Raw genomic sequence first — 25,493 nt, 5'->3', positions numbered from 1 at the left:
TCTCCGTTTGAAATTGCCTGGGTTCATTATTATCAAGGGGAAGAGAAGTCTAGTCACCATTTAACTCTCTTTTTTAGTAAATTAAAATATTAATTACAAAATACGTTATTTTTATCTTATATCTTAAGCTATTAGTTACTGTGGCTGGAGAAAAATCGGCTTCATTCTCCTCTAAAGTAATTTTCTTAACAAAGCATTCATAGTTACTCTCTAGTTCCTGGAAATCAAATCAGCACATGAAATGCTGCATTTTGAGAGCCATCTGAATAAATTAGATAGCAACTTCATTTATTTTTTGTCTCAGAGATAAGTGTGCAATTACAGTTGCCGGGTCCACGCGCTCAGGCCATGTGACCGCTCAGACTGGGGCCGTTGACTAAGCGAGGGGATGCAGCCAATGCCAGGCAGAGCTGGAGAGGAAAGAAAAGAATGTTTCCCTTTCATTTCTGCCGCACAATGCAGTAATCGATCTTATGCCCGTAGACACAAATGCTCAATCTCTGGGAAAGAGGCAAATAAAGCCACAGAATAGACATTAGAGCCAACTAAAACCCTCATTGTCTGCCTTTTCAAAGACTCAAATTACTAGCAAGGTACTGCAGTGACGGTAGAAAACTCAGGCCAGCGGCCATCAAGCCCACGGAGCATATGAAGATAACTGGTACCAGGGAACTGAAAGTCATCACAAGATGAACTGAAGCTGGAATCACTCCTACAGGTGAGAGTTACATATACGGTAATTATGCATTAAAAGGGGTTATTCAGGGGAGGGTCTACAAGCCACCATCCCCCTTGGAAAATAGTTCCTCCTTTCCTACTTCTGGTATGATCCCTGAAATAAGATCTTTCTCTCTCACATTTGGAAGGATACTCAGCTTAAGGGGTCACCATTTAATTTTAGAAACAGCTAGGAAAGTAATACTTAGAGTCAACACCATTTATTAAGTGCCCATTATGTCCTAAGCACTTTACGTATATTATTTCTTGAATTGTTCCAATCATCTTATGATGTAGATATTTTTTATAGTACCATATTAGTCGAATGAAAATTGAAGCTCAGACAGATTAAGCAACTTGAACAACTGGCAAATGATAGAGGAAAGACCTAAATTCAAACATCTGATTGTAAACCCTGACTCTTGCTATATCTAACAACTTCTAACTTTTGGTGTTGTCTGAGGGTGTTGGGGACAGGGTGAATAGACTTTTGAAAACAGAAGGGAATACAAAAAGGGAGGTGGATGGAGCACCAGCAAAAAGAGAGAATCAGCCCTAGATATGCCCTCTGAAGAGAAACTATTCTTTGCCAGACTGCCAGATGGAAGCATCAATGCTTGGCCTGCTCATCCCTCCTACTAAACACCATCCAAACCAACCTTCTTTTTAGGCCTTTGTACATATGTCTCACCAAATTGCACAAAACCCACAGCTCCTGTGGATAAGCGAAGCAGTTTTCATTCTTTCACATGCACTTCTCTTTGTCCTAAGCGAATTAAGGGCAGGCTTAACACATCAAAGACACTTGGAGGCAGGGGACTGCAGGGCAGTGTGGCAGGGCATGGCTGCACTGCCATCTGTGGAGCTTAGGGTAAATTACTTGACCCTTCGTGCCTCTGATTCCTCATCTGACAAGGGCGGGTAAGGGCAATGCCTCCTTTGCAGGATTCCTAGCAGGTAGAAAATGTTGAATGGATGTTATAGCAAATAACACTCATCGTTTGATTTAGCTGAGTAGAATAGCATTCCTCTGAGGTGTCCTATCAGATAATTCCCAAGCCATGCAAGTTCAGTAAATGTCAACTACTTGATCTGCTCTTACAAAGGCACAAAGTATCTTGGCATGTAAATGATGCCCCCAACCCCAGTAAGAAACCTGTTTTAGTATATTTGCAATGATAGATATTTCATGAAGCACACTTCAGGTATTGGTGTTCCAAAGAACTAGCTACAGAAATGCTGAACTAGAACATAGTAATGTGAACACTAGAGCACTTAACTGTGTATGTATATGTTTTACTGCATATGTTACAGAGTAGGAAAGGGAAGAAGAAAACTTTCATACTTGAAACCAAAACCCTTTTATTAATTCCAAAGTCAGCTGACGACGTAAGAGAACCACTAAGAACAAGTTTCTAATTGCCAAATTCTCGGTCTCTAAACACATGTCCATGAGTCTGTCTCATCGATAGGAATCAGTGTTATGCATCTTTGAATTTCCAACATCTCAGAGATCAAAACTTTGTCATTGCTCAGAATGTTTGTAGAACAAAAGAGCAATACCCAACCAGGAAGTGGATATCCAAGAATGGGTGATCCAGTGAAAACTTACCACCAACTCAATTGAGTTAACTTTTGCTGAGTCAATGCCAAACCCACCTGAAGCAGACTCTGAAGCCAAGCAAAGAGTGTAAGAGATTAACTGGGGAGACAACACTGAATGAAAGACAAAGGGCAGGAAGCAGAACTGAGTGAGGAGAGTCCCCCAGCCTGCAATGCAGACCAGAGGGACATTCCAACCACCCAATGCAGAACCCCAGAACAGGACTGCAGAAATGGTCACAACCCATTTCCCCTGCTGAGCTCAGCCATGGGGTGGGGGTTGGGGGGGCTACTGGGCCTTGGCTTGGACACCGCAGCAGCAGATCTCCAGTGCTGCAGCTGGAGACTGTCAGCTAACTGCATTCCTGGAGGCTGAATGGGAAATTCTTTCTTGAAGCAAGAACCAGCAGTGCACCTCTTTGGTTGCCACAGAGAGCCCCTTCTATGTGCCAAGCTCAGTAGGAAGAGATAAGCAAGGATTAACCTGTGCACTAGAGGAGTCTGTAGTTTGACAGGGAAATAAACCAAATACTTAAACAAATCCCAGAAAGCTGAATGTGGATAGTCTTTCTAAGGAAAGAAAAATCTACCATGGGTGATCGATTAACAATGTCTGCCATGAATGAAAGAAGAGGTAAGTTGCAATAGACACATATTTTCTATTCCTGGCCTATCCCTCCTCTCTTTCAATTTAAATTTCAAGGTGCCCCTGAAGTCTCACACTTTTATAATTTTCTTGAATATTACTATCTCTCCTTTTGTAGCCAGCTCAACTATTTATTACCTTCTCATAATTTATCACAGAAATCACCATTCCTGTGTTATGTTTTAATTGTTCCTATTACACTTCGCCTCACAAACCAAACCATGAACAGTCTACAGTATTTCATACTTTCCTATCCTCCCCTTTTTTGAATAGCCCACACCCCTTAAAACATTACAGAAAAAAATAGTATCAGTCCATATCTACACTTGTATATGAGGCTCATTTGACTAGACTCATACTTTCTGAGGAAATCATAAATGTTGTTAAAGAATCCAACTATTTTATATATTTTTTTCAGAATTAATACTCCAAAAGAAAGAAGCACTGTTCTCAGCTGGGACATGTCTGGGTCTATACTTGTACTTGTTTGCTTCAAGTATATATGCTTTTACTGGACACCACAGCAGCAGATCTCCAGCGCTGCAGCCCATTGTAGCAGATTGAATTGGGTCCTCCTTTTAAATACGTTGAAGTCTTAGCCCCCAATACCTCAACATTTGACCTTATTCTGTGGGCAGCTATAGGTTAACTAAGGGAGAACATGAAGGCTTTAGGAACATTGTGATAATCTGGGTCAGTTTTGTTCCACCACCTTCCAAAATGTCTACCTTTAATTTTGTACGTTAACGCAAATTGCTGTGCAAATAAAAAGTTATCACCCATACCCCTTCCAATAAAACTACCACCATAAGCTACAAACAGGAATTCTGGAATGGCTTTTGCTACTTTCCTTGGAAATGCATGCAAATAATAGAGTGTAGTCTCCAGTTCTATTTTCTCTGTTGAAATCCTCCAGGGACTGGTGAAGTCAACTCTACTTCCTTAAAATCACCACTTTTGCTATTTTGGTTCACATCCAACCTCTCTCCAAGGATGAACTTTCCAGTTAACTCCCTATAGAAAGAAACAAATATACCAAGGAGAGAAGAATAAGGTCGAAATGAATCATAATTTCTTTTTATAAATTAGTTTGCCTTTTATGCATCTGGCTTTATTTACCAGAAAAGAAAGACATTTGTTTCTAAACATACCAAAGTTGAATCTACTCATTTGAATCAGTTTATCTTTTTCTTTGTTTGCCAGTTCGTAATGTTCACAACACTTAAAGTAAATAACGGCTTTCATGAAAATATCTTTAAAAGCTTATCCTAAAAATTAGTTCTCATCACGTTTCATATGTTAACATGGTCACAGTCACCATCTTTATTTTAAAGCTCACTTAAAAGATAGTCAGAATATAAGTGATTTGCTGGAGGTCACGGTGAATCCAGGATGAGTCAGAAATAGAAGCCAGCTGTTTGGACGAACTGCCCTGGGCTCTAATCACCTCAAAAGCATTCATTCCCACACACCCCATTATTACAGAGACACTGGTCCCAGAGCCCTGTCCAATCCATTTTCTAAAAAGGGACTTTAAAAAGTTCAAACTTCCCCTCTCACTTCTCAAATTTGATTTTGACTGATTGCAATTTTTTTTTTAATCAAAGTCAAGTATAGCCATTTGGTAATTTTCAGACCAAATAATCTATTTAATAAATTGGCAGTCTCTTTCCTTATTTCGTATAAAATGTCACTGTAAATTCTAAACAGTTTGCAAATCACAGGTCTAGAATTTTTTTTTCTACTTCATATCTTCCTGATATGAGTTCAGCAGAGGCTCCCAATATGCTAGGAACAGTGACAAACTAGTAGAGACACAAATCTTATTTCTTGGCTTCAAGTTTACCACTTATTATGGAATACAAACAATGAAGCACCAACACAATGTGTAAAGTCGCCTTGTTGGAGGAAGCGCCAAGTGCCAAAGACCTCATAAAGGGAGTATTTAATCTCAGTTCAGGAAACACAAAGATTACTTAGAAACAGTCCCCAGAGATGAAACTAGCCCATTGTAGCGGATTGAATTGGGCCCTCTTTTTAAATATGTTGAAGTCTTAACCCCCAATACCTCAAAATTTGACCTTATTTGGTAATAAAGTCTTTACTCAGTTCATCAAGTAAAAATGAGGTGATCAGAGTGGACCTTTATCTAATATGGGAGGTGTCCTTCTGAAGAGAGGAAATTTGGACACAGAGACAGACCACCCAAAGGGAAGACATGTGAAGACAGAGAAAGACACATGAAAATAGCAGATTAGAATGATGCTTTTTACAAACCCAGGTATACCAAAAATCGATTGTTAGCAAACCACCAGAAGCAAGGACCTGCGATGCTTTGATCTAAGGCTTCTGGCCTCCAGGACTAGGAGACCGTAACTCTCTGCTGTTTTAAAATACCCAGTTTGTTGTACAGGTACAGGGAATTAGCAGCTCTGGAGTGCTCTGTGTGCCATATTTAGCCTGCACTTTGCTACAGCGGAACCTCTGCAATCCGTGTCTCTGTGATGGACATTGTTCTGCACATCAGCTGATAAGCAGTAAACCCTGCATTTCCTCTGCAGTCAGCAGCTTGAAGCATCAAAGCTTCTGTTCCAACACCACATCAAAACTCAGGAAGCTTTAAAGTTCATCCAAATACCCAGCCCTTGCTGAAAGAAGACACCAGACATCGGGACTCCAGAAACAAGCCACACACTGTCTCAAGAATCCCTCTGAAAAGAAATACCAGATAGGTGGACCTTTATTTACATCCTGGAATGTCCTTTCCTGTTCCAAGTCTACTCCAGCCAGAAAATACAAGATGCAATGTCAGTTCCTTTTCAGGGAGGGCAGCAGCCCCCCCCCCCCGCCCCCAGGAGTCATGGGACAAGCGGAGCAGAACCCTGGCACCACTGTCATCTCCATCACAGAAGCATCTGAAGAGGGCACCCAGCCACATACACACACATTCTCCTGGGAATGCACTAAATTTAGCCGTTTCTAGTCCTCTTTGAAATATCCCTACACTAAGGAAGGCATTTTAAACAAACTGTGTGTCCAAAAAGTCCAGTTTAATATATTTTCTGCCAGGCAGTTAGCTCAGATGATTCACCAAATCAGGAAAGTCTGATTGTGGAGGAAGACTTCAAAAAATCTCAACGGAACAGAATGGAGAAAGGGAATGGAAAGGAAGAAACAGCCTTCTGGAAATTGTGTGAATGGTCCCCGGCGTTCTTGTTCCCTGGATGTGGGTAGGTGACACTTTAAGGAAAGGAGCTGCCTCCTGGAAACACAACAAAGAAACTCCGCCCACAAAAAGTCAGATGCCTGGGATGCTTCATTTTGTAGGTTTTATAATTGATGACTAAGTCTGTGTTTGGAGCAATCTTTATGTGCACCAAACTCCCATTTGAGAGGCATGGATGCTCAAGGAGAACAGAATGGGGGCAGAAAAGTGAATTTTCCAACACCCTCTACAAGCATGTCAGGTCCGAATTTTCAGTTTTTATTGTAGTTAGTTTGCTTGCTTTGTTTTCCCTGAATTGAAGCTAAGGAAAATTAAATATGGGTTTATTGCTAGGTACAGCACCAAACTTGCACAAGATCCAAAGAGCACTGAATTTTATGTTAGGATTGCATTTATATTTGACTCGTAGCAATCTTTAAACACCTTCCCTAATACCTTTGGAAGGAATTTCCTTTTCTTCCTTCTCAGGGGTCTTTGTCCACAGTTTCATGACAAATTTCCCCCCATTTCATTGTGGTATGATATCATAATTCTCAAAAACCAACAATTGCAACTTAATCATCTGAATCCCCAGCAGTGAATATGGAATAGCTAAATATATCATTGATTCTTCCCAAATTAATACATCTTGGGCAACCAAAATGCTATAGAGCCAAATTTTCCATTTTGACTCACCATTGCTTGCCCTGGGAGTTATACCAATACTTCTGCATGAGATTTCTGAGAACACAATAGGGCCCAGGCATGGCCACTAAAAGAAGGCTTTCCTATCAATTCTAGGCTTTCCTAGCTTTAGTTCTTTAAGTTTTCCTCTGGTAGAACTATTCCTTAGAAAACAGAAAATAGCTAATCAGGTAAGCATCTTAGAAGATGTTAATATACACATTTAAAACACGGGAGCTACAACCTTACAAAAGCTTTATATTATACAGATGTTACTATTCACGTAGTGTAAGGCTGTACTTATATAAACTGCATGGGAGACACAATCCCTACTCTTTATTTAAATCTGTTCTTTGCAGAATGCAATAAACTCTTTAATAATTATGGTAGCTTGACTTAATAATAGTTTGTCCTAGTAATTCAAAGCATTTAATTGGCTTTCTCATATACTCACCCTTCTCATCTAGGGATATCAAGGTAGGGTATTATCCACATTTACCTGAAAAGGAAAGACAACAGGAGGCAATGACTTTGTTTAAAAAGCAATGCTCCTAGACCACTCAGGAGTGAATATGGAAATTTCAGCATAAGGCTGAACTATCTTGGCTTTTATCCAAAAAGTGTTTTGTTAGGCCTAAAGAGTAATATCTCCATTAATGAGAAGACTATACTTAAACTGCATATTTTATAGTCAGAAACTTTATTGCCAGAACTCAAAATAGATGAGGCATTAGGGATACATTCTAGAATCAGTCAAGGATCCAATTATGGTCTGATCGTGTCATCAACACAAATTGGGGATAACATCAAATGTCCTAGAAAATAAAATTAAGATTCAGAGAGTCTCATGACAAGGACAGGTAAAATTTGGGTTGGGGAAGTCTGAAAACTGAGAAGTTGTCAGATAGGCTACAGGGTATTGGAAGGAATGTGTTCAAGAAGCAAAAGAATATGATCCTGGACTGGGGATATAGCTCAGTTAGTAGAGTGCTTGCCTAGTATGCACAAGGCCCTGAGTTCAATCCCTAGCACCCCACCCCCCAAAAAAGTATATGATCCAATGTCTGTATCCAGCCTCCACGCAAAAACTGAAAACGACTCTTCAAGAAATACCACCAGAGATATGCCTTATTTTTCCCTAAGAGATAGCATCCATCCAAGGAGAGAGAGATCATGAGCCAGTGGTTATAATTCCAACTACTCAAAAGAGACAGTGTAAGAAAATGGCAAAAGAAGAAAGGTTTTAGGACCAAACAAGCCAGAGTGAGAATGTGACTTATCACGCGTACACTTGGATGAATTGTTTTACCCACTGGAGTCTCAGTTGTCCATATCAATAAAATAAACGCAATGATCTTTACCTGACCTGGTTGGTGACTGTGAAGATTTGAAATCATGCAGGTAAAGCACTTAACATGTTTCCTGGAAAATACCAGGTACTCAATAGAAGGGAGCTATTATTATAGCTAGAACATTAAATTACATTTGCCATCAGCATAGACTTATGGAAAATGAGATTCAGAAGTATTTATGCCCAAAAGCAATTTGTCCCCTATTAAAAGGATTTCAAATGTCAGCAAACAAAAGAGGAGAAAGTCTTCTTTTTATATAACAGAAAAGAGATATAAATGGTAAGTAACTGAAAGATTAAAACTACATTAGAATGTAATAAATCAATCACCAAGTATAAATTGTTGATAATGTATTCCCTCCAATTTCTATTTTATTTTACCAAGTGAGGGAAAGACAGTAGAAGCGGGGAAATAGAAGAAGAGAATAACAACCAGTATAAGAAAAGGAATAAGAAAGAGGTGAATGAGGTTACTTAAATTGAGTTTAAATTATTGAAATGTTTAAAAAATAAATGCAGGCAAAAAATAGAAGGCAAGGGCGGTTTCCAATAGAATGAGGACTATATTCCTGATTCTTAAAATTCCCTAATTGAAACAAGAAAGAGGCTAGATGAAATATAAAATATTTTTAATACATTATTGTGCAGGCATGATACTAATGAATCCATAAAAGTAAAAACAGAGTAACAGCACCCTGGTAGACTCTAAATTTGGCTTTTACTCTGAGAGTTTATGCTACACCTTGGAAATCCTGAGTTTCGTATTCAACAGATGAAGTACAAGCAGCAGACATTAAATAAAATCCAAGGTGGTCCAAGGCAGAGGGTCTAATAGAAGATACCTGCACTGAATAGAATTTCAAAGTCCTCTGCCTTCAATGTAATTAAAATAAAACATGCTGTGTAGTAGTGATCAGTAAAGAGAATTTTATGTCATAATTTTGATCCTGGATAGATAAAATTTTCCCCTAACAGTGTATAAATGCAACTGGTCCACCAACAGGTTAGTGACTAAATTTGTGTTTTCAATATGATGATAAAATTCAAAAGTGAATAATCTAATTTAATGTAACATTCCAGCATTGATAGTGCCAACAGGTAATTGCCAGAGCAGGTATAAATCCTGTCTAAAGGAATTAAAATTTAATTTGATCCTTGGAGAACACCAGAGAATGTGTATGGTATAAGGAAAATATGCCACACACAGTGAAAAAAAAATCACAAAACATACCTAAATGGAGGAGACTATGAAAATCAGGAGAAACAACAAAATATGCCTAAAAGGACTACAGAAATGAATAGACATACACAGAATGTAAAATGAACAACATTGGTTTGTTTAAACAAAAAAGAAGACCCTGAAAATATGATCACTGAGTGAAAGATTATGAGAAATGACCAAACATATTCAAAAAAGAATTAGAATAGAGTTTCTGTAAATGAAAAATACAATTACTTTAGTAAAAGGAATCAATGGAATGGATACCACTGAAGAGAGAATTAATGAACTGGAAGGTAAACTTAAAAAAAAATACCTATTAAGAATGCAGTCAAGAGAGACAAAGAAGCCCAAGATATAAATACAGATCGACTGCAATAAAAATGAGAACATCTAAGCAAAATGTATGTAGGAATTAAAAGAGAATACAAGAAAAGAGACAATATTCAAACATGTAACAACTAGGAAATTTCCAGACTTGATTAAACAACACTAATAATCAGATGCAGGAAATCCCCCAATTTTTCAAACAGAAATTACAAAGACATCATACCTAGATAAATCAAAAAGGAATGACAAGATACAATGTAAAAAAAAAAAAAGAAGAAGAAGAACTTGTTGAATACAACCAGAAAAAAAATTACAAGTTATATACAAATAACCAAGGCAATTAAACTGAGGACCAAATTCTCCATAGCACCAATAGAAGTCATGAAATTATACCCTCAATGTTTGAGAGAAAATATATTTCAATATAGTTTACCTATGTTGCTATAAAGAAGCAATCTTTCAAAAACTGGAGACAGAAAAAGAAGAAGAACTGGGGATGGGGAAGAAACATACATTTTCAGAGAAGTAAAACAGATTTTATTTTAATCACAGAAAAGACCTTCACCAAGGAAAAGTGTGAAGGATCTTTTGTAAATGATTTATCCAGGAGTGATATCTTTATAATTTCATGTTTGAGATTTTTGGGGGCTTTTTGCATCTGATCTTCAGTGTTGTTTCAATTCTAGAAATTTTAAAAAGAAATAACTGAAGAATTACAAAATGAATGTTGAAAATTTTATTGCTAAGTATGTAAATACTGTAAATATGTAAGCATGTAAATATATGATATTTATTGTTTGTTGAATTGCTCTCTCTCTCTTTTTTGTTTTTGTTTTTGTTTTTACACTCCTGTTCCCAATCCAGATATTTCTTGTGTACCTCTTCAAATTCTTTCAGCCATACCTTTGATTCCAGCCAAGCTGCACCAGTCATAGCACACAGGTTTCAATTAACTTCACACAGCTGCAGATTGACTGCACCCTTCACTTCCTACCAGGGGATTCTCACACTTGTTCAGCCCTAGACTACAATATAGTTAATGTCCCTAAGGGACACCTGGAATTTTTGACCAGGAGAAACTGGGAGCCAATGAACAATGCTTCAGTCTGAGAATCCTTTGGTAAGACTTAGCCAATAGTCCTAACAAATTGCACCTGAGTCCTCTCTGCTGCTGCTAAACTCGACAGCCATCTTTGCGCTGGCTTTCCCACTTTTCCATGTCTCTCCTTCATGCTTCAGTTGACATACTCCCAGATAAACTACTTGCTTATAAACCTTTGACCCAGGCTTTTTATAGACAAATACACTCCTATATAAAACAATGGCTACTTTGCTGAAGGTAAGTGCACCAAGAAATAAACTAAGTCAAAAATGTTTTAAAACCACGCTTGGTAAGTTGGTATATTAATCAGAGTTCTTCAGAGAAATAGAACAAATAGGATATATTTATATATAAAATGAGGAATTGATTCATATGATTATGGAGACTGAGATGTCGCATCATCTGCCATCTGGAAGCTAGAAACTCAGGAAAGGCAGAGGTGTGATTTAGAGTCTGAAGACCTGAGAACCAGAGAGAACAATGACATAAATCACCATCCCAGGGGAAGAGACATTGAGGGATGTCCATGCTCAGCCAGTGAGGCAGGGGAACAAAAAAAAAAAAAAAAAAAGGAATAAATTCTTCTTCCTCCACCTTTTGTTCTACTCAGACTCTCAGTGGAGAGGATAATGCCCAAACACATTGGGTGGGGGACAGGGTGGGACTGGCAATCTTGACCACCTGTTCAAATTTAATCTACCCAGAAACACCATCACAGACACACCCAGAAATAGTGTTTTAATTTGAGCACCCCAAGAATCTACTCAGGACTTAGCATAGAACCAAACCATCACAGCCAAGAAGTTGATGAGGGGTTAAGCCTTCCAAAGTCCTTTTGCTATATAAGCAATGATTATTCACATTGTAAAATGTGAATAATTATAGACTTAGGTGTGCATGTTACAATATTCATGAAATGACTAAAGGAGAGTTATAAAGAATACAATTTCCAAAGAAGGTAGAGAGGGGATTGGAGAAAAAGGGTGATGGAATCTCATCCATTACTAAATGGGGCAAAAAAGAATAGGAAAAAAAGTAACAGAAAAAGTGGCACAAAGAGAAAGACACAAAATAAGGAAGTTGAAAAAATTCAAATACATCAATATAAATAACCAAAACTCCTCAAATAAAAGAAAAACATGATCATTCTGGATTAAAACAAAATCCAGTGATATTCTATTTTCAAGAGACACCACTAAATATAAAGGTATAAAAAGTGAACAGACAATAAGAGAAATAAAAAAATCAAATAGGGATGGCTTAATGTCCCCAGGGTCACATGTCTCCACCTGCCATTCTCCTAATCCTTTCTAGCAATTGTTGTCCACTGTGGCCTTCCAGCAACTGAGGGTGGGTCACTGTCTTAATCATTTTTATGTATCTACCATCCAGCATAGAAAATATGGCTTTCCAGTAACTGAAGACAAGTCACTAACTTTACTCATCTTTATGTATCCAGCATAATAACAAAGCAATATCCACTGAATTCATGAAATCAAAATTGTACAAGCATGCAATTCATCAGAAACATATTGAGCATCCTCAAAGAGAGCAACAGTTTCATATAATCTATGATGATTGATTTGTTCTGATATTTGTATCATAATAGATAAGCTTCATTTCTCCCTGGAGAATAAAATCAATGCATAGCTCAACCCAGGAAACATCTGCATGTGTGGCCATTTGTAAGGTGACAAGCATATCCATGAAGGCTGCCTCTCATTCATTCATTCATTTTACCTTTATTTATTCACCTAATCTGTGCTAGACACTGTCTGAAGGATAAAATGATAAATAAGATGAACACAATCCCTGCCATTTTGGAGATTGCAGACTTGTTATATGGCAAGTCTCTAAGCCAAAGTATTTTAATACATGAGTTACAATTGAAATTGTATTTTCTTTTGATTATATGACTTTCAGGAAATTCCTTCACCACAAAGTAAAAATTCAGCTCGTCTTAACTTTATTAACTGAACAACCTTGGGCATAAAATTCAGTTGGTTAGATCATTTGCTACACTGAAGTTCAACTTTCTTATCTAAAAATTTGAAAATAATCCTTACCTTTCATTGTGACAATGACCTAGGATAGTGTACCAGACATGGGGATGTCCAAATAAATGTCAATTCTCTTTAGAACCAAACTGTTACTACCATGCTCCAAGTTAATATGTACCATATCCCATTTGTAAATATTAAGTTTTATTCATTCCAGGCATCAGGTTTCAGAAAAAGAAGGCTGACTAGATGTAGCAAGATTGTTATTTATTAAAAACAGACTTATTGAGGTCCAAACAGGAATGTAATGTATGCATATTTATTCATACTTCATATCTATTACATAGATGTTGGACTAGCAACTATGCTTTGAATAATCTACTGGCATTTATTTGTAATAATGATCCTATTCAATTCTGTATATTTAACTCATATAATTTTGATATTGCCCTCCATCCTCCAGGAAAGTACATGATCTAGTGAAAACTTACAAAGCATTGTGTTGACCATTATCTCTAAGTTCACTCTTTCCATAGGCAGATGGAGAACTGTATTATTAGATATGCTGCATGAAGCTAAAGACTTTGAAATTAATTGGTTGTCACAGGATATGAATATACCTAATGGGTTATTAAAAATGATTAATATATGTCCCAGTGGGACAGCAAAGAGAAGGGTCATGATTGGGCATAAAAATGAAGAATTAATTTGACCTATCATGGCAACAAAAGGGTTAGTCCAAGTTACTGAGTAATGACTATGTGAAGAAGCTATGAATGTTGACCAGGTTTACTAGCTTCTGAAAAACAATATTAAAAAAAAACAGTATACTAAAATGAACTTTGTGTTTGGTCTTGCTGCAGCAGCTCAATCTTTCAATGTTAAGTGGTATTTTGCCTTTGATTCACCATGTCAGTATGCTGCAAGTCAATTGCGTGAGAGGAGCATTAAACAGTGCCTTTGGGGAAAATACTGAACTCCTAAGGATGTTGGGATGAAAGATGCTTTGTAAATGCAAGAATTTATTATTAATTATTGTTATTCAGAACTCTCATTTTCCAATATTTCCCATTTTGGATGAACAATAGAAAGCGCCATTTCTGCCTTCCAAAACACAAACTAAAGATGCTTGAAATATTACAAAGCTTTGTCCCTTTACTATTCTGTATTCAGGGCCACATGTGAATAGATTATTTCTTTCTTCTCAGCAGCTATAAGATGAGCCATTAAATCTCTGAAATAGTTTGGATGTTTTAGTTGTTGAATGAAACATTTTAAAAATTCAGATTCTTTTTTTCTTAATTGTTTCCTTTAAAATCTTGCCTCTCTAGCTTCATCTTGTGTATTACTGATTATTTCTCCTTAATATTATTATGTTCTAATACTATTAAATAATGGACACGTCCAAAAGACACACACAATAAAATAAGTTATAGAAGGGGTCCCCACAAAAAAAAAAAACTGATTGTGGTATTTGTAAAATTTAAAATATACTAATTAAATTTCTTTGAAATAAATGACTGAAGATGGTTAAATACATTAGTTCTTAACTGACCAGTTTTAGGAAATGGGAAAACCAATCTGAGCAGCTTTAAATGCTGTAGACAAGTAACTAAATCTCTCAGAGACTATTCAATTAGACAAACACAGAGTCATGAGAAAGGTCTTCTGTGGTGGGTGGGGAGGATGGATAACTGAGGAAATTTCTAGAAAATTACCTGGTTGATTAGTACTTGTAATGTCTTTGGTTATTTCAGTCTTGTTGCACAAGCACAAATTTACAGGTTTATGTATTCACAGGGGGAGGAGTACTATGTTTAGTGCTCAGAGGAATATTTGCCTGAAATTTCAAGTTCAGAAAAACCATTCTAAATCACGGGATACAATAACAGGTGTGGGGAGTTAGGAGAGAGGTCACAGGATGAATTAGGTTGATGGCCAAAAGTCATGGTTTTAGATGGGAGCATGAGAAAGTTCTGAAATGTCTTTCTCACACAAAGATGGAAAATATTTAAAAAAAAAACAGTAAAATAAGTAACAGAAAAAGTAAATAAAATCAGTCTTCCAGTAAAATTGGTCTGAGAATGGAGTTAAAAAGCATTGTGGTTTGGGGAAGCATGGAACAACTTGACCTTCTTATGAAATTGTGTCTCACCTGTGTGCACATCCAGGCCCTGGATGTATTAATAGAATCAGTGTATGCCCATAAAGATGAAATATAGTGTAGCATTTCTCTTTTCAGGCTCTAAACGCTCTCAAAGTGGGACAGAGAACAATTCTGTATCCTTGCCACATCAGCTGCTCTGTGACATGTTCTGGATCCTGCTCCCACATGATATCTGGGGCAGCCTGGGGGGATATCATCTGGGTCCTTTGACTTACCCTGTGTATTGGCAGGTGATGGGCAGAAAGGTTGAGGGTGAAGTGTCCTGATTAGGATGCTCTGAATGTAACCCTAGATTGGACAAAGCCACTGACAGATTGGCTCGGCCTGGCACCAGGCTGCAGAGATCCTTACCGGAAGCAGCTGCAGCACTCTCTTCAAATATCCTGACTGCCAACCTCCGAGGAGACTCCCAGGAGCCTGACCAAGTGAGCCAAGCATTAGAGAGAGAGCACAGAAATAAGCTGTGGCCTCTGGACTTGAAGGTAACCCACTGAATAGCAATGTGCTCGATTCTGGGGCTGGGTGGCAGAGAGATGCAGAAGGAGTTCTTTTTTCACTTTGCATTTTGTTGTGTACATGAATCTAAAGATAAAGAATGGTGGGCTGCCGACTGGAGTAACAAATGGCCCATAAAATATATTCATAATCATCTGATGACCAAAAATGGGAATCCAGCCACCAATCACATTAAATTCATGTGGTCTTGGCAAGGATTGTTAAATTAACCTTGAAAACAACAATAATCCCTTGGTAACTCACCAGCAAGATTTTTGCATTCCATGTCTGTCACCATCTCTATTGTCGCCTCTATTGCCTCTCTACCTACTTCTTCTCTGCCTGTCTTTATCGGTCACTTCACCTTACCTGGCCTCTTTCTCTTTATTAGTGTATTCCTCCAGAATTCTGCACCAATCCTGGAAGATGTGTAGGTGTCTGTATCATTGGCATAATGGCTTCATTTGCTAGATGGATGACAGTAGGTTCTTGACCAAATTAGAACACATTCTCAGAATTACAACTATTCCTAGCAATAAATTGAGTCTCAAACATCATTTCCTTTTTTTCTCCCTCTCTCGAGAAATCAAGGAAAATAAACAATCAATTAGAATGAATTTTTGTGTCAAAAAATAAAGATGTTGACCAACCAATCAATCGCACAGTCTTTCTTTCAAGCAATATTTCTTCATGCCAAATTTTCTTTTGCTTTCTTTGGAAAGGTGAAAGTTAGCAAACTGCCAAGTGCAGATATTGTTTTCTACTCAGGGGAAAGCACTTCCTTGGAATTCATGCCATATTTTAAAATAATAATAAATTTTTTTTTAGTTACCTCCTAAACTTTATGAACGAACCCTTTATGTATCTAATTCTGTAATTTCTTAAAAACAGATTTGTAATGAACTATGTTATGCCCCTTAAATAATTTAAAATCCCAAAGATGCAATTCTCAGCCAAGTCTTAGCATATACGTTGATCTACCTGGCATACATTAGATTGCATTTTTTTTACATATTCATTCACAGATACATTTTTTAGTATTTTGATATTTTCTGCACTGGTTTGAAAGGGCTATTTATTATCACAGAGTCATCTTACCAGTAAATATTTATAGGTAGCTTTTATTTCCAGTTCAGGAGTTGAGCATTGCATCTCATAGTACCTCAAAAAGCATTGTTGATTTGCTATTTTAGCTTTTGATAGAGAGTGTGTTTATGGCATGGCTGTGGGAGGTTTCTTCTTTAATAATTTACAAAATTACCTGCAGTAAAATCTTCACCTGTTCTTTGTTTTCTTAGCACCACAAAATTGGAATTACATATAAAATCTTTCCTCCAGGAGATTTATGTCTACCACAGAAAGAAAATCTCCACTTAAATTTTTATGAAACATCAAAATTACGGTCTGCTTTAGCAAAACAATACAAAGGAGCCTTCGTTGGGCAAGGAGTATTTCCAATATTTGAAGACATCATTCTTTATCTCCCATTTAATCTTTATTTTCCTGTGGCAGCTTCTTTCCCAGTTTCATTGATTCCCCTGTGTGTGTGTGCAGTGTGCTAATTTGTCTTTCATTACAGAAAGTTCCAAGTGCCAACCACAGGGGCTAACCCCAGCCAGAAGACAAGCCTTTCAGATGGCCCTGCTTTTCACAGTTTAATTTGAAGTTGTCACATGAAAGGACTGAGGTCCAGTTTCTTTCTTTTTCCCAGAACTGACCACTCCATTCTTGAAGAGGGCAGTGAACAGGCAACCTGGTGGCCCCAATTTAGCTGCACATAGAAGTGGAGAAGTCCTTCACTGTGATTCGGATTTAAAACGCTCTTTATTGAATTATGTTTTAATAAAGGGTTTATATAACATCCACAGAGCAGTTATCAATTAATTACCCATGGAAATTTAGGGGATGTTACACAGTGGTAGTTATCATACCCAGGGCATTAGACATATGTTACATAAAAGGTGCAGTCACCTTGAAATTATATTGGCAAGCCTGCCTTTTTCCTATGGAATATTATACATTCTAATGTAAAAATGAAGTTAAAAACCTATTAGGCGATGGGACTGGCATGTTCCAAATGGTTTAAAGCAGGCTTATACACATTTTCCGAACGCTCTGTGGGAAATCTTAGGAAATTGTGCTCACTGGTTGAGAAATTTCTTAAGTTCTTTGGGCACTCCTACCTTCCATGGGTTTGGGGATTTGTATTTAGAGAACAAATAGACAGCTCATTTAGAACCCTGACCTCAACGGATTCACCCCATGGATCCAGAGCCACCTGCAGATCCAGTGTCAGCCTCGGGGAGGCGATGTGCCTCTCTCCAGGCAAGAGTAGCTCTCGGCACTAAGAGCTTCACTTCTTGCACCAGCTTGGTCGGCTTTAGCAAAATAATACAAAGGAGGCTTCATTGGGTGAGGAGTATTTCCAATATTTGAAGACATTCTTAGATTAGCTGATGCAGAGGCCAGAAAGGGCACAGGTGGAGTGAACGACACAAAAGACAGGTGGGTAGAAACAGAGAAGGGAAGAAGGATTTCCAGGACCCAGACAGTAGTGGCAAACATGGGGAATGGCTGGGTAGCAGGCAAGGTGACAGAGAAGAGACCCAGGCTGTTCTCACGATCGATCGTGAGAGGGGTCAACAGATTTTAGAAGATTATCCCACTCTGTTCCTGCCCCCAGGACGGCTGAAACTCCCAGCCTCTGAACAACTGTGTCATGTTTGTGATGAAAGCTTAGCAGGCATTTGGAAGCTTTGCTGTTTATGCTGTTTTAAAAGTTATCAAGAATAAAAATTACCTCCCTGCCAGGCTAAAGAAATGAAGGAGTTACATTAACTACATTTGAAGCTTATATTCTAAAATATAAGAAAATCAAGTCATTACTTTGGGGCATTGTACTGCATTGATTTTTTTAGAAAATTACCTCCTCAGTTATAGTTTAATTTAAAAATACCAGAAACCTGTTTCCATTTAACTACTCACTAAATAAATCTGAATGCTATCTAAGTCAAAAATTTACCCCCATGCCTTGCTACCATATAAACAAAAAGAATCCACCCCCTTCATTCAGACTTCATCTCTGATATATCTGTCCCTAGAGAGTCATTACTGGACAAATGTGAACAAAGGACCCAGCCTCTGTCTTCAGGGAGTAAAAGGAGGAAGAAATGAAAGGAGTAAACACAACCCAGGCTGATAAGTGATCTACCAGGGACCTACAGGAGTGCTGTGAATCTACACGTCTGAGTGCCTGATTCTTCAAGCAGAATAAATCTGGGCAAGGAAGTGGGCTGAGCACTGATGAGTTGACAATTCAGAGGCAGAAATAAATAGGGGTATGCTGTTCAATAGAGGAGATACACAAATCACATAGTAAGCCCCCAGGGTCCTTTCTCCTGTCCTAAAACTGATTATAAAAGGCACCTGCAGCAACAGTTGGGTTGGCCTCTGTTTCATGCAACCAAGGATGGATAGGGAACAGAGGGGGGTCCTGACTTTCTAGCCTGAGAACCAAACAACGTTTCTTGAAAAAAAATCCACCAACTCTAACTTGAGAGTGAATATTAAAGGTGCTGGGGAACCAGAAATGCCATAGATTTTGTATGAGAAACTTTCCATCCAAGGCCTAATTTTCCCTGTTGGAGTTTTGGTCACTCACTGCTGTCAAAAATAGCTTGAATGAAAAATTCAACTAGGTACTTAGGATTAGTTTCTAAATGAACTACAATTGACATATTAAATATGAAAGCTCACACTTGAGAACGAAATAGATCTGCTGAATAAAGATTATTCTGAAGGTAAAGACACTACATTTGGGTTAAATACAGTTGGATTAGCTGTCACATGACAATAGTCTGTAATATTCAACAGTGCCGTCATATACCTAAGAGGCTTGAAAAAATATCTGAGAGTTAGAAAGACAGGTACACGTTTATGGTCATTTTACCACACAGACTTTTGATTTATCCACAGCTGCCTGGATTACCAATGGCAAAATTGCCCAAGTGTCCAGATTCCTAATACATGAGCCTGGTATTAGGGTTCTTCAGTGAGACAGTACCAACAGGTCAGATGGTTAGTTAGATAGACAGATGGTAGGGGACTTATTAGGGCAATGGGCAGATGTGATTGTGGAGTCCAAAGTGTCCCACCACAGGCCTTCTGCAAATTGGTGACTCTGAGATGTGGAGTCCAAGTCCAAAGGCCTAAGAACCAAGAAAGCCAACAGTGTGAGTCCCACTCTGAGACAAAAGGCCTGAAAAGCCAGGGGTACCTTGGTGCAAATCCTGAAGTCCAAAGTCGGGAGACCCTGAAGCCCTGATGCCTGAAGGTAAAAGATATCCCAGCTGCGGGAGAGAAAGACTGCACCTTTCTGTGCCCTTTTGTTCAAACCAGTCCCCCAGTAAATTGGATGGTGCCCACCCACACTGAAGGAAGATGTTCCCCACTCAGTCCACAACTCACATGCTAATCTCTCCCAGAAACACCCTCACAGACATACCCACAAGTAATGCTTTCCCAGCTCTCTAAGCTTAATCCAGTCATGTTGACACCTGCAATGAACCATCACAAGCCTCCATTCTGAAGTACCTACATCAACCAAAAAATGGTAACAAACTTTTCCGAATGCAAATTTTAAAATAAGATTTTTGAACTCTCTTTTAAAATTTTCCTTTCATACTATGTGAAAATGAGAAGTACCCACTAATTGAACCTACCTCTCCTCTTGTACATATAGGATTTTTCATTTTCTTGCCAGTTGCAGATCATGGAATGACTTAAAGTTGACAAGAGCTTAATTCAGAGCTGGCAAAATTCTGAGGCTGGCCTGGAGAGCAGCTGACAAGTTCTTGTCTATGACATTTAACAAAGATTTGGAAGACGGAAAGAAATCAATGCTTATGTTAAAATGTAAAATCATCATCATCATCATCATCATCATCATCATCATGATGTAAAATTAGAGGAAGTCAGAAAAGAAGCATAGTTCAAGTCAAGTTTGGACTACAAAGTAATCTACATAGTTCCTGGAAGCATTAGTTCTTCATTTTCATTCATGTTGTTCTTTGAGTTTATTGAATGATTGTTAAGTTTGTACTTATTTTTGATTCATACATTTATGGTTGATATTAATTATAAATTTTATCACTTTATTTATAAATATATATTTTATTTTGCTTATTATTTTGTAGGTTTTTGTTTGCTGAGGTGGTGGCAGTTTTTTTTGTTTATTTGTTTGTTTCCAGGGGGTGTTTGTTTTGTTTTAGGTGTGTCTGTGTGTATGTATGTGGTACTGAGGATTGAACCAAAAGTCTTGCCCATGCTAGGCAAGCACTCTACCACTGTGATACATCTCCAGCTTTTTTTTTTTTTTTTTTTTTTTTTTTTTTGAGACAGGGTCTTACTAAGTTATTGAGGCTGGCCTGAACTTGCAATCCTCCTGGCTCAGCCCCTGAGTAGCTGGGATGACAGGTGTGCTCCACTACACTGGGTACAGCTCTTTATTTTTAACAAATTTTACATATTACTTTTGGTTCCATGGTTAAAGTATAAATATATTAACAATTTGCAAATAGACTCCTGTTCCATATTTAGAATATATGTTTAGGAAATAAAATCAGACTAAGATATTACACAGGTAACAGCTTGTAAAGAACTAATTAATAACAGATTCCTACTTATTAAAGGTTTTGACTTTGGATAATTCATTTTGTTCTTTATGTTGATTCAGACTGTAATCTGAATAGTTAGTTGTTCGGACTGAAAGGGTAACTGCCACTAGAAATCTGTGAATTAATATATTTTATAGTGTTAAGGAAGTTGTTTAGAAATCCCTTGCCTTGCACGTTTATATGGTCACTGTATTACTTCTTAGATTACTTTACAAATTAGCACAAATTTAGTGGCTTGAAAGAGCAGAAATGTATTCTCTTACATTTCCAGAGGGCAGATGTCTGAAGTTAAGATACCAGCTTCCTGGGAGGATCCTGTCTTGCTCTCCCATCCTCTGGTGGCTCCGATCATTCCTTGGCTTGTGGCTGCATCACTGCAATCTTTGTCTTTGTTTTCACAAAACCTTCCCTTCTCTGAGCAGCTCTCCTCTGTGTCTCTTGTAGGACACTTGTCATTGGATTTAGGGTCCACTTGGCTAATCCCATATGATCTCATTTCAAGATCTTTGATTTCCTTGCATTTGCAAAAGAGACCCTTTTCCCAAATAACATCAAGATGTTCCTGTCACCTTCAATGCTTTCACCCACTCAGATGTCACTATTGCCTGGCTAGTTTGTACTACTAGTGTAGAGTAGGGTCTCGAAGAAGCTTGAGTCCTTGATCTCATTGCAAAGTCCCAGTCACATGGACCCTGTGAGTGTGAAGGAGAAGTTCTGGGAGAAGCTTCTGTTTGTCTCAGTCTTGTTGAAGAAGACTGAATGTCCAACTGTGTATATCCTGGAACACCATTACTACTGCTTTCTTCTTTTGGCACAAATTTTACCTAGAAGTTTATCAACCAACTGCATGTGTCGATTGTATGAGAAATTCAACAGCAGCTATTGAAGTCATGTCCTCCAACTTTTTCCTATTGGGTTGGATCAACAGGTTTTCATTTGGGATATCTGTTCATTTTTTCATATGTCTGGGCCTCCCTCAGAAATTGGGAAGACCCACTTTTCAGAGACATTTTCCAAAGTCGTCCATTATGGCCTCTTTTTCAAAGAAAGCAACTGCCTTGGAAAAAAAACCTACTTGTTGAACCTATTTGTTCAAATTTTAGATTTTTTTTATGAGTCTGAAATAGATAAAAGTTGGAGTTCAACATTTTTCACTTGTGGGGTTGAGCACTGGAAGACTTTACTGTTTTTTCTTTTATATTTCAGGACACTTTTGAAGACAGCATTCATCTTTTAAGAACTGATGTGTAAGATAGAGACCAGGTAAGGAAGTCCCTGTCTGCCCAGGCCATAGTGACCACAATTTTACTTTTCATCTCTCTACCTGATACCTTAGTCAATCCTAGCCGAAGCTGGCAGATCAGTGAAATTCCCAATTTAATCATGTTGATATTAACCAAGTTTCTATATCCTCTTATTTTAAATAAGAGCGTAACAAGTGCTGACTTAAAAGACAGCAGAAGTTCAATTTGGGGATGCTTCTGAAATCCGTGTAATGTATCTCTTCCTTTGGCTCTGATTTCTATCTTTTTGCTGTGATGGAATCATAATCATAGCCCCACAAGTTATTCCAGTGACTTACCAATTCCAGGAGATAAAGGAGAACCCCTGAAATTGTAACCACCTTGTTAGAAGCAAGGATGACCTGTGAATTCTGAAGTTTGTGGTTGAAGTAATTGTGATATATTAGCCAGCTTTTCATTCCTTTGACCAGAATATCTGAGAAAGCAACTTAAAGAAGAAAATTTTTATTTTGGATCATGATTTCAAAGGTTTCAGTCCATAGTTGGCTACCTTCATTGCTCTGGGCCCACATAAGGCAGAAAATCATGGCAGAAGAGTGTGATAGAAGACAGTTGCTCAGCTCATGATAGCCAATAAGCAGAGAGAGAAAAAAGGGGCTTGGGATAAGAATACCTTTCCAGGGCATGCCCCTAGGGGTTTACTTTCACCATGTCCTACCATTTTTACCACTTCCCAATAAAGTCATCAGCTATGAATCCATCAATGGATTAACCACTGATGAGGTCAGAACCTTTCTGATCGAATTACTTCCCCAAATTCCCACCTCTGAATATCACTGCATTGGGAACTAAGTCTTTAACACAGGAGTCTTTGGGAGATGCTTCATATCCAAACCAAACAGGTGGTCTTGTGGTAGGTAGGTGGACAGTACTCCTAACCTGGCAGCTTGGCCCACATCCACATGGTTAGTGTTAAAAGCCATGGCAACCCAGAATTCACTTCTGGTTTCCAGATATATTATATTGTATTAGTTTCATATTGCTGCCGTCACAAATTACTATAAACTATGTGGCTAAAACTAACAGAAATTTATTATTTCATGGTTTTGGAAGGTAGAAATCTAAGATGGTAAAGTATGGCCTACTTTCTGGTGCCTCCAGGGAAGAATGTGTTTCCTTGTCGGTTTTAGCTTCTAGAGTCAGCCCTCATTTCTTGGCTAAAAAGCATCACATACTGTCATCACGTCTCCTTCAATTTTTGTGCTTTTGTTGACTATCACAATCTCCAACCAGGTCCTTTCTGCTCCCTTCCTGTGAGGACCTAGGAATTGCCTTCAGCCTGACTGAATAATTTTCCCATCTCAACACTCTTACTTTAATCCCATCTGCAGTCTCTTTTGCCACACAAATTAACGTATTCAAGAGTTTGGGGGATTTGGGCATGAGCACATTTGGGGGACCATTACTCTGCCTACCACATAGGGCCTTTGCCAGTGGAAGTAGACTCCAAAGGAGTAGCATTTACTAGGTTTTTGCTCAAAGCCAAATTTGTATTTTTTTAATCCTTTCAAAAGGCACAAGTATATTTCACTAAATGTAATTGGTTTCTGTCTACATAGGCCTTTCTTGTTAAAATTTAATTATTACTACCCTTAGGGTTGTCTTTCTTTAATTTTTCTTTTTATTTCCTTTTGCATACCTGTTATTATTAACCCAGATCTCTTATACCTGAAGTTTATATCTGAGAATGGATTCAAAATTCTATTGTTAACTTCATTATATTCCTCCTTAAAATGGCTTCTGATCTCAACACCCTCATTTTTCTCAATAGCAATATAATAGTATAGCAGTAGCAGATAAGTGAATGAGCTGGGGAGTTAATATTGTATCTGAGTTACAAGCATGGCTTTCCCATTTAGCTAGGTGTGTTCTTAGAGAAGCCAATCTCTCTCAGGTTCAGTTCCTTCGTCTATATAATGACACTAATAGTTTTGTTGCACTGATATTAATTAGAATACTGTGGGCTGGGGTTGGACTCAGTGGTAGATCGCTTGCCTGGCATGTATGAGGCACTGGGTTCAATTCTCATTGCTGCATATAAATAAATAAAACAAAGGTCCATACACAACTAAAAAAAATCTTTAAAAATATTAATTAGAATACCATGATGATGAAATAGTAAAGAGCCTTGTACATAGTAGGTCAGAAAAATCTCCTTCTTTTCTTTACCTTCATTACCATTGCACACCTGAAGTGGGGCATACCTGCTCTTAGGAGAACTAATTTACACAGGATCAAGACACCAGACATCTTACCCTAAAGGTCTTCATATATCCCCATTGCTGTGTCCTGGAAAGGTGCTGTACTTCTGATGTTAATAATGACTGTTTGTTTGTTTTTTTAATTATGCAGGTGTTTATTACTTGAATATGGGTGGAGGGATGAAATATAATATGAGAGGAAGAGCTTTTCCCAAAACTTCAGACTATTTTTTGAACTTCATTTCATTCTACTCGGCAGCCGACATGACTTCCTCATGGTTATCTGAAATCTCCACAAGAAATTTCTATTTTCTATATTTTCTATGCCCTCTTGGCCCCATCTCCCCAGCACCTGGCAGAATGTGGCACACCTATGCATCACCCCATAAATATTTGATAAGTTAATTGAGTAAACTAATAAATGCCTTGCTTGCTCCTGTGTTCTCATTTGAACTTTTGCTCTGCCTTCATTCTCCATTACTCTTTCTCTTTCTCTTTGAGCTATGCTAATAATTTAAGGGCCAGTCCAATTACTACCCAGGGCTTGCACTTTGGATAAGATATTCTTACCACTCCATAACACCTGTTCTCTCCCTGCTTCAAAGTTCTGCCAATTTACAATTACTTTCTCACTTATCTAAGACTTATTTTATGCTATATTTTTGCATAACCTTTTCACTTGTGTTAAGAAGTAATTGAAAATTCCAGCCAGCCACAGTGGTGCAGGGCTGTAATCCCAGTGGCTCAGGAGGCTGAGGCAGGAGGATCATGAGTTCAAAGTCAGCCTCAGCAAAG

General features: G+C 38.0%; 1 long non-coding RNA gene across 1 annotated transcript; it reads left to right on the top strand.

The window, feature by feature from the left end:
- Positions 1-377: 377 nt before the first annotated feature.
- LOC120890812 (uncharacterized) lies at positions 378-25,145 on the top strand. The gene is made up of 4 exons (XR_005735259.2): positions 378-718; positions 15,316-15,505; positions 22,400-22,456; positions 24,850-25,145. It is a non-coding gene; the product is annotated as an uncharacterized LOC120890812 (long non-coding RNA).
- Positions 25,146-25,493: the final 348 nt, after the last annotated feature.

This window comes from Ictidomys tridecemlineatus, chromosome 11 (assembly GCF_052094955.1).
Source record: "Ictidomys tridecemlineatus isolate mIctTri1 chromosome 11, mIctTri1.hap1, whole genome shotgun sequence".
In the NCBI taxonomy this organism is placed as follows: Eukaryota; Metazoa; Chordata; class Mammalia; order Rodentia; family Sciuridae; genus Ictidomys; species Ictidomys tridecemlineatus.
The sequence above is the reverse complement of the archived record's forward strand: the minus strand, read 5'-3'. Positions and strand labels throughout refer to the sequence as shown.